Source organism: Hippopotamus amphibius, chromosome 3 (assembly GCF_030028045.1).
Source record: "Hippopotamus amphibius kiboko isolate mHipAmp2 chromosome 3, mHipAmp2.hap2, whole genome shotgun sequence".
Taxonomy (NCBI): Eukaryota; Metazoa; Chordata; class Mammalia; order Artiodactyla; family Hippopotamidae; genus Hippopotamus; species Hippopotamus amphibius.
The window spans coordinates 152084880-152097603 of NC_080188.1; the positions used below are offsets into that span (position 1 = coordinate 152084880).

General features: G+C 35.6%; 1 protein-coding gene across 10 annotated transcripts in view; it reads left to right on the plus strand.

The window, feature by feature from the left end:
• The window catches only part of RGS7 (regulator of G protein signaling 7), a 650352-nt gene that overhangs the window by 560652 nt on the left and 76976 nt on the right, over window positions 1-12724 (plus strand). The window lies entirely within an intron of this gene.

The following is a 12724-nucleotide window of genomic DNA, read 5'->3' on the forward strand; positions in this document are numbered from 1 at the left end:
TAGTACTATCTGACTTCAAGACTTACTGTAATCAAAACAGTATAGTACTGATAAGAAAATATGCAAATATATCAGTTAAATAGAATACAGAGCCCAGAAATAGACCCACACAAATATAGTCAACTTATACTTGACAAAGGAGCAAAACAACTCAATGGAGAAGGGATAGTGTTCCCAACAAATGGTGCTGGAACAGCTGAAGGTCCACATTCAAAAGAAGAAGAAAAAAAATGAATCTAGACACAGACCTTACACCTTTTTTAAAAAATTACCTCAAAATAGATCATTCATCTAAATGTAAAATGCTAAACTCTAAATTCTTAGAAAATAACAAGAGAAAATCTAGATAACCTTTGGTTTAGTGATAGGTTTTTAGATTCAACACCAAAGGCACAAAAGAAAAAAGTGATGTTAGTTTATTAAAATTAAAACTTCTGGCTCTGTGAAAGACCACGTTAAAAGAATGAGAAGACACACCACAAACTGGGAGCATAATATTAAAATAAACAAACAAATAACTGAAAATGGACTAGTATCCAGAATATACAAAGAATTCTTAAAACTCAACAATGAGAAACAAAACAACCAGTTAAGAAAGGACACCTGAATAGACACCTCGCCAAAGAAGATATACAGATGGCAAATAAGTATATGAAAAGATGTTCAACATCATATATGATTAGGGCATTTCAAAGTAAAACAGTGAAGATACTACAACCCACCTATTAGAATGGCCAAAATCCAAAACACAAACCACACCAAATACTGGTGAGAATGTGGAGCAGAAGGAACTCTCATTCATTGCTGGTGGGAATGCAAAATGATATAGCCATTTTGGAAGACTGTTTAGCAGTTTCCTACATAACTAAACATACTCTTACCGTATGGTATAGCATTCACACTCCATGGTATTTACCCAAGTGAGTTGAAAACTAATGTCCACACAAAAACCTGCACATGAATGCTTATAGAAGTTTCATTCATAATTGTCAAGACTTAGAAGCAACCAAGATGTTCTTCAATTGGAAACTGTGCTAAGTTTATACAGTTAAATATTTTTCAGCAATAAAAAGAAATGAGCCATCCAGCCACAAAAAGACATGGAGGAACCTTAAATGCATAGTGCCAAGCTAAAGAAGCCAACTTGAAAGGGCTATACAATTCCAACTCTATGACATCCTAGAAAAGACAAAACCATGGAGACAGGAAAAAATATCAGTGGTTCTAGATTTTGAGAGAGAGGAAAAGAGTGATAAATAGGTAGAGCATAGGACATTTTAGGGGCAGTGAAACTATTCTATAGGATACTGTAAATGTGGATACATATCATTATACGTATGTCAAATTTCATAGAATTTACAACACAAAAAGTGAACTCTAATGTTAACTATGTACCTTAGTTAATAATAATGTATCAATATTGGCTCATCAATTATAACAAATGTGCTACATTGCTGTGAGATGTTACTAATAGGGGAAACTAGAGGTAGGGCAATTCTCTGTACTTTTTGCCTAGTTTTTTTGTACACCTAAAACTGCTCAAAAAAGTCTATTTTTTTTTTAAAAAGCTTAGATTTTTTAAAAAGTGAAACAGCATATCACAGGAGGAGTAATAAGCTCAACAAAATCTCTGACCATAAGGACACACGAGTGTCATATGACATCAGCAGATAAAAATAAATTTTATTTGCATACTATCAACCAGGTCCATCTTTGCAGAGAATTTGCTGGTCCTTTCATTGTGTGTCTTTGTACATTCTATGGTCATGACCTTGAAATAGAATATAATGTAGCCTACTTATTGGTTTTCTGTTTTATTCAGTGTGCTTGTTTTTATTTTCCTTTTATGGTAGATACATTATTGACACAGAGTGGTAAAAAGCAGAGGCCCCCAAAATGGCTTGCAGACATTTTTTAAAAGACCTTTTCGAAGGATCAAGCTAATGCTGCATAGGAGACATATTTTTCTACCAATACTATCGTGTTAGGAAATTCTGCCAGTGGTTTCTCCTGGGTGGGAATAAGTACATTCAATATGCTATTTCAGAGACTGAGAAAAATTTAAAATTCTATTTCTCAAGGATTGGATGTACTACTGTAATATACATACCCCACATTTTTTTTGACGCCTGAGCATATATTAAGTGTGCACCTTAAACAAACAAGGACACTATAAGATTTCATTGTGCTGCACTAAAAGCTAAGAACACAAAGGTGAATAAAACACTGTCACTGTGATTGAGGAACTCCAGCTTGGGAATGAATGGATGGAGACTTAGATAGACAAATTATTATGTAGCCACTATGATGAGCTTTATGATAGAGCTATGAGTAGAGTGGCCTGGAAAGTATAGGAATGCCTGGAGCAATTAGTTATGATTATCCCTAGGGAAAAAAAAAGACTTAAGGGAACAGGAATCTTTTTCTTATGTATGAAAGGCTGTCAAATATAGGGGGCGGGGGGTGACTTAAATATGCTGAATGAAAACAGTATGGTATATGCCAATGATTGTAGAGTGACTTTACTTTAGGCTCCCATTTTCTGCTTTAAATTCACTCTATGATGCTAGTTCTTCCCCCAGAGCTGGTCACAAACCTCTATGGGCCCATGATTTCTTTGGTCACTCTCTTGTGAAACATTTTATAATTACAGTAATCCCCAATACAATATTGATTAAATATGCAGTTGCAAGACATAATCAAACTACATACCTAATTTAAGATTGAGGCTTCTTTTTTGCAAGGTTCCACATATGGAAAAGTAGCCAGTTGGTTTCTTCTGTCTTTTCCCATCTAACATCTTTAATCCTTGTTCCCATCTCACTAATTATGGTTTCTGATCTGTCCAGAGATAGAGTGGAAGGGGCTGGAGAAGTTGGGACCAGCAGTCTTCTTGCCTGCTATGGTAATTGAGCTTTGGTGCTCCCTGGGTTGGGCAGAAGTGAGAAGCCACCTTTCTCTTGTGGGTGCTTTTGTAGGCTCTCTGCTGACCACATCCCTGTCTCTGGGAATTTCTTCCTTGTAGCTCTTTGATTCGGGAGAATAGATCTCTAGTTTAGCTAGTTACATAATTTTTCCTCATCCCCTAGGGATCCAGTAATACCTATTGCTTTTCTCTGCTGTAGCTTCACCCCTCCAGGAAGCCCTCTTGGAAAGAAACCTGAGAAAACCCATGCCAGGGTCTCTCATCTGAACTACAGTTGGCCCTCTAGAAGCCTACATTCGTTGTCCCAATGAGGCCTAGGAGTAACTCACTTCCCAAACTTCACCCCCTGTTTTGCTGCCACAGGCTCATTCATCAGCCTCTTGCATTTCTTGTCTTGACATGGTACCATCACCAATGATGTGTCCCTCACAGTGAAGGAGACACATAATTAAAAGCCATTCTTTCCTGGCTTGGGCAGAAAGGAAGCAAAACTTATAGAAGATCTCCCTCCTATAGTCCCCTCCTCATCTCTGACTGCTGATTCTGCCCACTCAACCCCAAAGTTAGCAAGGGATTTAAGAATGTTTCCATCCGCTTAATTGTTGCATGATGACATCACAGAGCAGAGAGGTATTTGTCTTCTGAATAGTCCAGGGTTGAGGCATAAGGGTCACCTCTCCTGAATTCTTACTTGGGCCTCCATGCCTAAGATTCAGTGCTTCTCAGGAGAAGGTGCAATGGAATGATGAAAGGACTTCAAACTGAGATTGGAAACTGTCATATTCCAACAAACTTAATGGAAAGAGACAGAACATAATGCTATTTTATCAATTCAAATTTTAAGTTTGTTATAAAGCAGATTATGTATGATAGTAAGCTTACTAAAAATAAAGGAGCAAGACAGAGGAAAAGAGCTTGAGATTTAAATTCTAGTTGTATCAACAGTGGTTGATAATTGATTGCACATTTTGCCCATGAGCAAAGTCTGTTATTTTGCATGTGAAATTAGTATCTGATTCACCCAGTGATTTGGAATTTAGTAAGACCAGGGTATGGTTTTCAGCTATGTGAAAGCAGTCATCTAAACTGTGTCTATCCTATTTACCCTAAAAGATGGAGATGTGATGTTTCTCTGAAGTAACTCCAGAAAGGTTAGATGCATTCCGACAGAGAATATGATTGAAGTTTTTCCGTAATGAGCATGGATTTTCACATATTTTCCATTTCTAAAATAGATAAAATGCTTTGAAATTTGGTATACATTGAGACTGCTCCCTGTTCTTATCAGTACAAAAATGGAATTATTTTTTGCAAAACATACTGTTTTTCTGGCTGTGAGTAGTAGTGTTAAATTTTCAAATAATTCCCATCATTGACTTCATTAACTCAAATATTGGGAATGTTGATAGTTTTAGTATTAATCTTTAGGACCAAGAAGATTTGCATCTTATGTTTGAGAGAGTGTTTTCATCATAAAAATAACGCATTTTTTGTTATTATTTCATGTTTGGGTATCTTCAGGAAAACAGTCCTCTAAAAATGTCTCTATTCCACCATGGCAATTTCTGATGAGACTGTTTTTTATCTGCTACATTAAGCAAAGTGATGGCAAATTGAATACAGATACATTCTCCAAGGCGGACAATATTTTCTCCAGAGAAAATATATTTAGTATCACTTTTCTGAGAAATCCTGGTCTGGAAATCTCTTAAAACATACAAGTTGTTATATTATCTTATTTATCCCTATGATGTCTTACATTTTATCTCTTCTTCTTAAAATACCTAAAAATGTGCTAGAAAAAAATTATGTAATTGTGTGGTTACTCTCAGCAGTCTTCATTAATGTTTGATATTTAACCACACCTACAAGGGTAACTACTTATAATCCAGGTGACCTAAAATTAGTCTTTTCCTTCATCAAATCTCAACTTCTTGAAAAGTGCCATTTAAAGCAACAAAAATCCCCAGGGATCCCTAAGACTGAATGATTTTTTATGTGCTTAGAGGCAGGGGAAGGTGATGATATCCTTTTTTCGTCTTGGTTGGTTCTTTGGCTTCCTTTGATTGTGAAGATGGAGAGTGAGGTCCTGCATACTTAGCCGCCCCCCCACCCCCACCCCCACCCCCACACAGAAGCAGCGCTGGGAGAACCAAGACCTCTGTCTTCCCAATGTTGGGAAAGAAGATGGGCTGTACATAATAACAGCACCCAGAGAGCATTCGCTGGGTGTCAGGCACTTTCTCGGTACTTTATATAAATTTACTTACCCAGTCTTCACAGCAACCACAGGGAGCATTGTTATTTTTTTCTTTGCAAATGAGGAACCTCAGGGACAAACCACTTAAGCTGCGCAAAGTCCCACAAGTGGTAAGTGGGGAACCAGTACGGAACAGGTGATCTTTCTCCAGGGCTCATGCTCTTCATCATATCACCTTATAAAGGGCCTCTCTACAAAGCTAGTGTTGGCATGTAATGTGATTGATTATAAATTTTCTTTTTAATCCTTATATTACTCTTGTAGGGGAGGAAGAATAATTTTCTCTCTACTCTCTGAGTTCCTAGCTGAACCCTCTGATAGAAGACAGATTAACAAGAAAAAAACAAACAGAAATCTATTAACATGTGTACCTCATATATACATGGAAGATACCCAGGAAAAATATGTAACTCCCATGAGTTACACAGAGGTGGCTTAGAATACAGAATTAAATACCATCTTAATAGGGAAAGGGGAGAGGGAGGTAGGCGTGTTAGAAAAGAATCAATGAGTTTTAGGGAAGATGACTTAGAAGAATAGATGGGAGAGATATGATGGTGACAAAGTTTGTCTGGGTGTGGTGTTGACTTCTAGTCTCTTCTCTGATAAGAATCAGTCTTCCTCAGTTGACCTCAGTTGAATCCGTGGCGGGGGGGGGAAGGGGATTAATGGCAATTGAATTTCTTTTGGAGGATCTGTCTTTAGACAAATAAGGGGAGCTGAGAGAAAGCTGTTTTAAATGCTATAGCTCAACATAATCAATACACTAAAGCAACATATTTTGAGGAGGCCTGTTCTACCAACCTTCAACTCCTTTAGGTTGGCATTAAGTTTAGCACATTTCATAGATAAGGCAACTGAAGTTCAGAGATTGAGTTTTGTTCTATTTTCCCCTAGGACATGTTCTCCTTTAGAGGGAACCAGTAGTGAACTTTGGTCTTCTGAATTGCATTCCATTGCTTCTTCCCCTAACTTGGCTGCCTCTCAAAGCCAAGCCCTGAGGCTTCCTGAAGGAAAGCAGTTAGGTTAGTTAGGACTTATAATAAACCAAGGAAAAGGAAAGGTATAACTTGTTCAATGAAACAAGCTTAATTAAGGGCAAAGTCGATTAAATCTTTTAAAGAGACCTGCCTGTCTAGAAATCTCACAACACAGGGTATAATTGTACTGGCAAAATCTAGAGTGAAGGAAAAGAGAGAAAACAAGGAGTATTATCATTGGATACTAGGGAGTCCCAGCACATGAGGAAATGGATAACGAGATAACGCAGATTTTAAAAATGGGACAAAGGCATCATCCAGGTTGGAGATCTCACCTTCTGCACCAGGGTGTTTTGATTTTAGTATGTTTTAATATCTAGTCAGGCTCATCTCCCCAACCCCACTCTGCTTCTCACTCGGTGCTCTTCATTTTAGGTTTTTCCTAGTTATTTTTCTATTTGTATTTTGGAACCAATTGTCTAACATCAGAAAAACAAAAAAATCTTTTTGTCATTTTAATTGGATTTGCTAAATTTATGTAAAACTTGGGAGAATTGACTTCTTTATGAAGCTGAGTTATCCTATCCATTTGACATATTTACTTTCGTGTCTTTCAGGAGCATCTTAATTTTTCTCATGCACTTTTACACATTTCTTGTTAGGTTTCTTTCTTTCTATTTTGTTTTTAATTTTTTATCGAAGTAACATTATAACATTGTATAAGGTTCATGTGTACAACACTATATTGCAACTTCTGTATACATGACAGTGCTCACCCCGCCACCCAAATTTAGTTTCCATCTGTCACCATACAATTGACCCCCTTTACCATTTTGCCCTCTCTCCACCCTTTCCCCTCTGATAACTACTGTTCTGTTCTCTGTAGCTACATGTTTGTTTTTATTTGGTTTGGTTTGTTCATTTATTTTGATTTTTGTTTTGTTTTGTTTTTTAGATTCCACATATGAGTGAAGTTATCCAGTATTTGTCTTTCTCTGTTGGACTTAATTTACTTAGCATAATACTTTCAAGGTCCATCCATGTTCTCTCAAATGGCAAGATTCTTTTATCTTTTTTATGGCTTCTTCATTCATTCATTCATTCAGGGGTACTTTGGTTATTTCCATATCTTAACTGCAATGAACATTGGGGTGCAAATTTCTTTTTGAATCAGTGTTTTCATATTCTTTGGATAAATACACAGAAGTAGAATAGCTGGACCAATATAGCAGTTCTTTTCTTAATTTTTTGAGGACTCTCCATGATGTTTTCCATAGTGGCTGCACCAATTTACATTCCCACCAATAATGTATGAGGGTTCTATTTTCTCAACATGCTCTTCAACATTTGTTATTCTTTGCTTTTTTGATAATAGATATTCTAATGGGTGTGAGGTGATATCCTATTGTTTTTGATTTGCATTTCCCTAATAATTAGTGATGTTGAATATCCTTTTATGAACCTGTTGGCCATCTGCATGTCTTCTTTGGAAAAATGTCTGTTCAAATCATCTATTTTTTAATCAAGGTGCTAGTTTTTTGGGTTTTTTTTTTTTTTAATGTTGAGGTGTATTAGCTCCTTGTATATTTTGAATATTAACCCTTTATTAGATATATAATTTACAGATATCTCCCATTTAGTAGGTTGTCTTTTTGTTTTGTCGATGGCTTACTTTGTTGTACAGAAACGTTTTAATTTGATGTATTTTCATTTTTTAATTTTGCTTTTGTTTACATTGCCTGAGGGGACACGTAAAAAGATTTCTAAGTCAAATGTTTTCTTCCAGGAGTTTTATAGTTTCATTTCTTACTTTCAAGTCTTTCATCAATTTTCAGTTGATTTTTGTGTATAATTATAAGATAGTGGTCTACTTTCATTCTTTTGCCTGTGGCTATCCAGTTTCCCCAGCACCATCATGAAAGAGACGAGTCTTTCTCCACTGTATGTTCTTTGCAACTTTGTTGTGAATTAATTATTCATATATGTGTGGGTTTCTTTCTGGGTTCTTGATTCTGTCTCATTGATTTGTGTGTTCATTTTTTCTGTCATTACCATGCTGTTTTGATTATTATGACTTTGTAGTATAATTTGAAATCAAGGCATGTGATACCTCTAGCTTTACTCAGGATTGCTTTGTGGTTCCATATAAATTTTAAGAATTTTTTGGTTCTATTTCTGTGAAAAATGTCACTGGGATTTTGATAGCATTTACATTGAGTCTGTAGCTTGCTTCAGTTAATATGGACATTTTAAACAATGCTAATTCTTCTAACCCATAAGCATGGAATATTTTTCCATTTCTTTGTGTCTTAAATTTCTTTCAGCAATGGTCTTATAGTTTTCAGTGTACAGGTCTCCTTGATTAAATTTATTTCTAGGTATCTTGTTCTTTTTGCTGCTACTGCAATTGTTTTCTTAATTTCTCTTTATGCTTGTTAATTGTTAATGTATAGAAATGCAACAGACTTTGTATATTGATTTTGCACCCAGAAATATTCATTTATTGTTTCTAATGGGTTTGTGGTTGAGTCTCTAGGGTTTTCTGTATCTAAAATTATGTCATCCACAAATAGTGACAGTTTGCTTCTTCCTTTCCAATTTGGATGTCATTTATTTATTTATTTATTTACTTACTTACTTACTTATTTATTTGCCTCCATGCTCTGGCTAACACTTCTATTACTGTGCTGAATAAGAGTGGCAAGAGTGGGCATCCTTGTCTTGTTCCTGATTAGAGGGATAGTTTTCAGTTTTTCACCACAGTATAAGGTTAGCTGTGGGTTCATCGTATATGGTCTTTATTATTTTTAGGAAGTTTCCTTCTATCCCCATTTTATTGAGAGTTTTTATCATGTGTTTATCAAATGCCTTTTCTATACATCTGTTGAGATGATCAAGTGATTTTTATCTTTTGTTTTGTTAATGTGGTGTTTAACATTGATTGATTTACAGATATTGAATCATTCTTTCATCCCTGGGATAAATCCCACTTGATCATGGTGTGTGATCCTTTTAATTTACTGTTGTATTTCTTTGCTAATATATTGTTGAGGATTTTTGCATCTATGTTCATCAGAAATATTGGCCTGTAATTTTTGTTTTTGTGTTATCTTTTTCCTGGTTTTGGTATCAGGGTAATGTTGGCCTTGTAAAAAGTTATGAGCTGTTCCTTCCTCTTCAGTTTTTTTGAAAGAATTTTAGAAGGCTAAGTATTAAATCTTTGAGTATTAGCTAGAATTCATCTGTGAAGCCATCTGGTCCTGGACTTTTGGTTTTTGGAAGATCTTTGATTACCATTTCAATCTCCTTACTAGTAATCAGTTTATTCAGATTTTCTGTTTCTTCATGATTCAGTCTTACAAGGTTATATGATGCTAATAATTTCTATTTCTTCTAAATTGTATAATTTGTTGGCATATAGCTGTCCATAGTATTAATGTTTTCTTATATATCTGTGTATTTCTTTGGTATCTGTTAATTTCTCCTCTTTCATTTCTGATTTTATTCATCTGAGCTTTCTTTTTTTTCTTAATCTAGCTAAAAGTTGGTCAGTTTATGTTTTCAGAGAAGCAGCTTAGTGTCATTGATTTCTATTGTCTTTTTAGTCTCTATTTTATTTATTTCCCCTCCAATTCTTTTTTTATTTCCTTCATCCTACTGAGGCTTCATTTGTTTTTGTTGTTGTTGTTTTGTTTTTAATTTTTTAATTCTTTTTTTTAACTTATTTATTTGCTGCATTGGGTTTTTGTTGCTGCACACAGGCTTTCCCTAGTTGTGACAAGTGGGGGTTACTCTTCATTGTGGTGTGTAGGCTCATTGCGATGGCTTCTCTTATTGCAGTGGCTTCTCTTATTGCAGAGCACAGGCTCTAGCTATGTGGGCTTCAGTAGTTGTGGCACATGGGTTCAATATTTGTGGCTCACAGGCTCTAGAGTGCAGGCTCAGTTGTTGTGGCCCATGGGCTTAATTGCTCTGTGGCATGTGAGATCTTCCCAGACCAGGGATCAAACCCATGTCCCCTCCATTGGCAGGTGGATTGTTAACTACTATGCCACCAGGGAAGTCCCCTGAGGCTTCAATTTGGGGTTCATTTATTCTTCTTTTGACAGCTTCTTTAGATATAAAATTAGATTGAGATTTTTTTCTTTTTTCTTGAGGTTGGTGTGTGTTGCCGTAAACTTCCCTCTTAGTATTGCTTTTGCTGCATTCCATACATATTGGTATGTTGTATTTTCATTTGTCTTCAGGTGTTTTTTAATTTCTTTTTTGATTTCTTCATTACCCAGTAGTTGTTCAGTAGTATGTTGTTTTGTCTCCACATATTTGTGACTTTCCCAGCTTTTTTCTAGTAGTTGAGTTCCAGTTTCATACCACTGTGGTCAGAAAAGAGGCTTGATAGGATTTCCATTTTCTTAAATTAATTGAGATTTGTTTTGTGTCCCAACATATGATCTATCCTTGAGAATATTCCATGTGCACTTGAGGAGAATGTGTATTCTGCTGCATTTAGATGGAATCCTCTGTGCAGATCTATAAAAGTTCTTCTAGTCTAATGTTCCATTTAAAGCTGCTGTTTCTTTGTTGACTTTCTGTCTGGATGATCTATCCACTTGTGTAAATGGGGTTTTAAAGTCACCTAATATTATTGTGCTGCTGTCAGTTTCCCCCTTGAGGTCTATTAATAATTGTTTTATGTATTTTGGTGCTCCTTTGGTAGGTTCATATATATTAATCACTGTTATGTCTTCTTGATGGACTGTCTCCTTTATTATTATATACTGTCCAGTTTTGTCTCTTGTTACCTTTTCTGACTAGAAGCCTATTTTGTCTGAGTCTGGCTACACCCACTTTCTTTGGCTTCCATTTGCTTGGCTTATCATCCATCCTTCACTCTGGGCCTATATTCATCTTTAGAGCTGAGAGGAGTCTCCTGGAGGCAGCATATAGTTGAGTCTTATTTTTAAATCCATCCATCCATTCTGTTTTTTGATTGGTGAATTCAATCTATTACATTTGGGTGATTATTGATATATGAGAACTTAGTACTTCTATTTTAGCTTTTGTTTTCTGGTTGCTCTACATCTCTATTATTTCTTTTTCCTTGTTTTTCTATCTGCCGTTTTGGTCTGGTAGTTTTCTGTGATATTTTTTCTCAGATTCCTCCTTTCTATGTGTCATGTTTCTGATCTGGATTTATGTTTCATAGTCATGAGGTTTGTATAAAACATCTCATAAATTGGGCTTCCTAGGTGGCGCAGTGGTTAAGAATCTGCCTGCCAATGCAGAGGTCACGAGTTCAATCCCAGCTCCAGGAAGATCCCACATGCCGTGGAGCAACTAAGCCCATGTGCCAACAAAACAAAACAAAACAAAACAAAAAACAAAAACAAAAACATCTCGTAAATAAAATAGTCTTCTTTCTGCTGATAACATCTTATCTTCATTTGCCTATATGGGTTCCATTCTCTTCATCTTCCTCTTTTATGTTTTTGTTGTCTCAAATTATTCCTTATGTTGTTAAGTTCATTACCAAATTGAAGTACCTATAGTTATTTTCACTGCTTTTTCCCCTTTAACACTTATGCTTTAATTAAATGTTTAACAGCCTATTCTGATATAGAGTTGCAATTTTCTGATTTTATTTATCACCTTACTCAATGTTTTGTGTACTTTTCCCTTTCAATTCAAGTAGACTATAGCTCTTCTCAGCATTTCTCGTAAAGCAGGTTTAGTGATAACTCCCTCAACTTTTGTTTGTCTGGGAAAGCCTTTCGTTTTACTTCATATCTGGAGGATAAATTTGCCAGATTTTTGGCTGATAGTTTTTAATCTTTCAATATTTTGAGTGTGTTATTTCACTCTCCTGGCCTATAGAGTTTCTGCTGAGAAAACTGCTAATGGCTTAATCGGGATTCCTTTGTAGGTTACCATCCTTTTTCCCTAGTTGCCTTGAAAATTCTTTTTTGTCATTGACTTGGCAATTTTGTATTGGAGAAAGTCTTTTTGTGCTGAGGTATTTAGGTATTCTCTTAGCTTTATGGACTTGTATATCCATTTCCTTTCCCACATTTGGGAAGTTCTCAGCTATTATTTCTTTAAATAAACTCCCTGTTCCCTTATCCTCACTTCTCCTTCTGGGATACCATTATCCTTATGTTGCCCTTCCTAATGGAATTGGATAGCTCTCATAGAATTTCTTCATTTTTTTTTTAGGTCTTAGTTCTCTCTTCTTTTCTACCTGTATCATCTCTAGATTTCTATCTTAAAACTTACTAATTCTCTCTTCCATATGGTTTGTTCTGTTTCCAGTGCTTTCTAATGCATTCTTTATCTCATTTATTGAGTTCTTCAGCTACAGAGTTTCTGTTTGGTTCTTTTTTAGAGTTTCAATCTCTTTGGTAAAGTGTTGCTTCAGTTCATTAATTTTATTCCTGAACATATTGAACTGCCTTTCTGAGTGTTCTTGTAGCTTGTTGAGTTTCTTCATGACAGCTACTTTTTTTTTCTTTTTCTTTTTCTTTTTTTTTTGGCCATGCTGTGTAGCTTGTGGGATCTTAG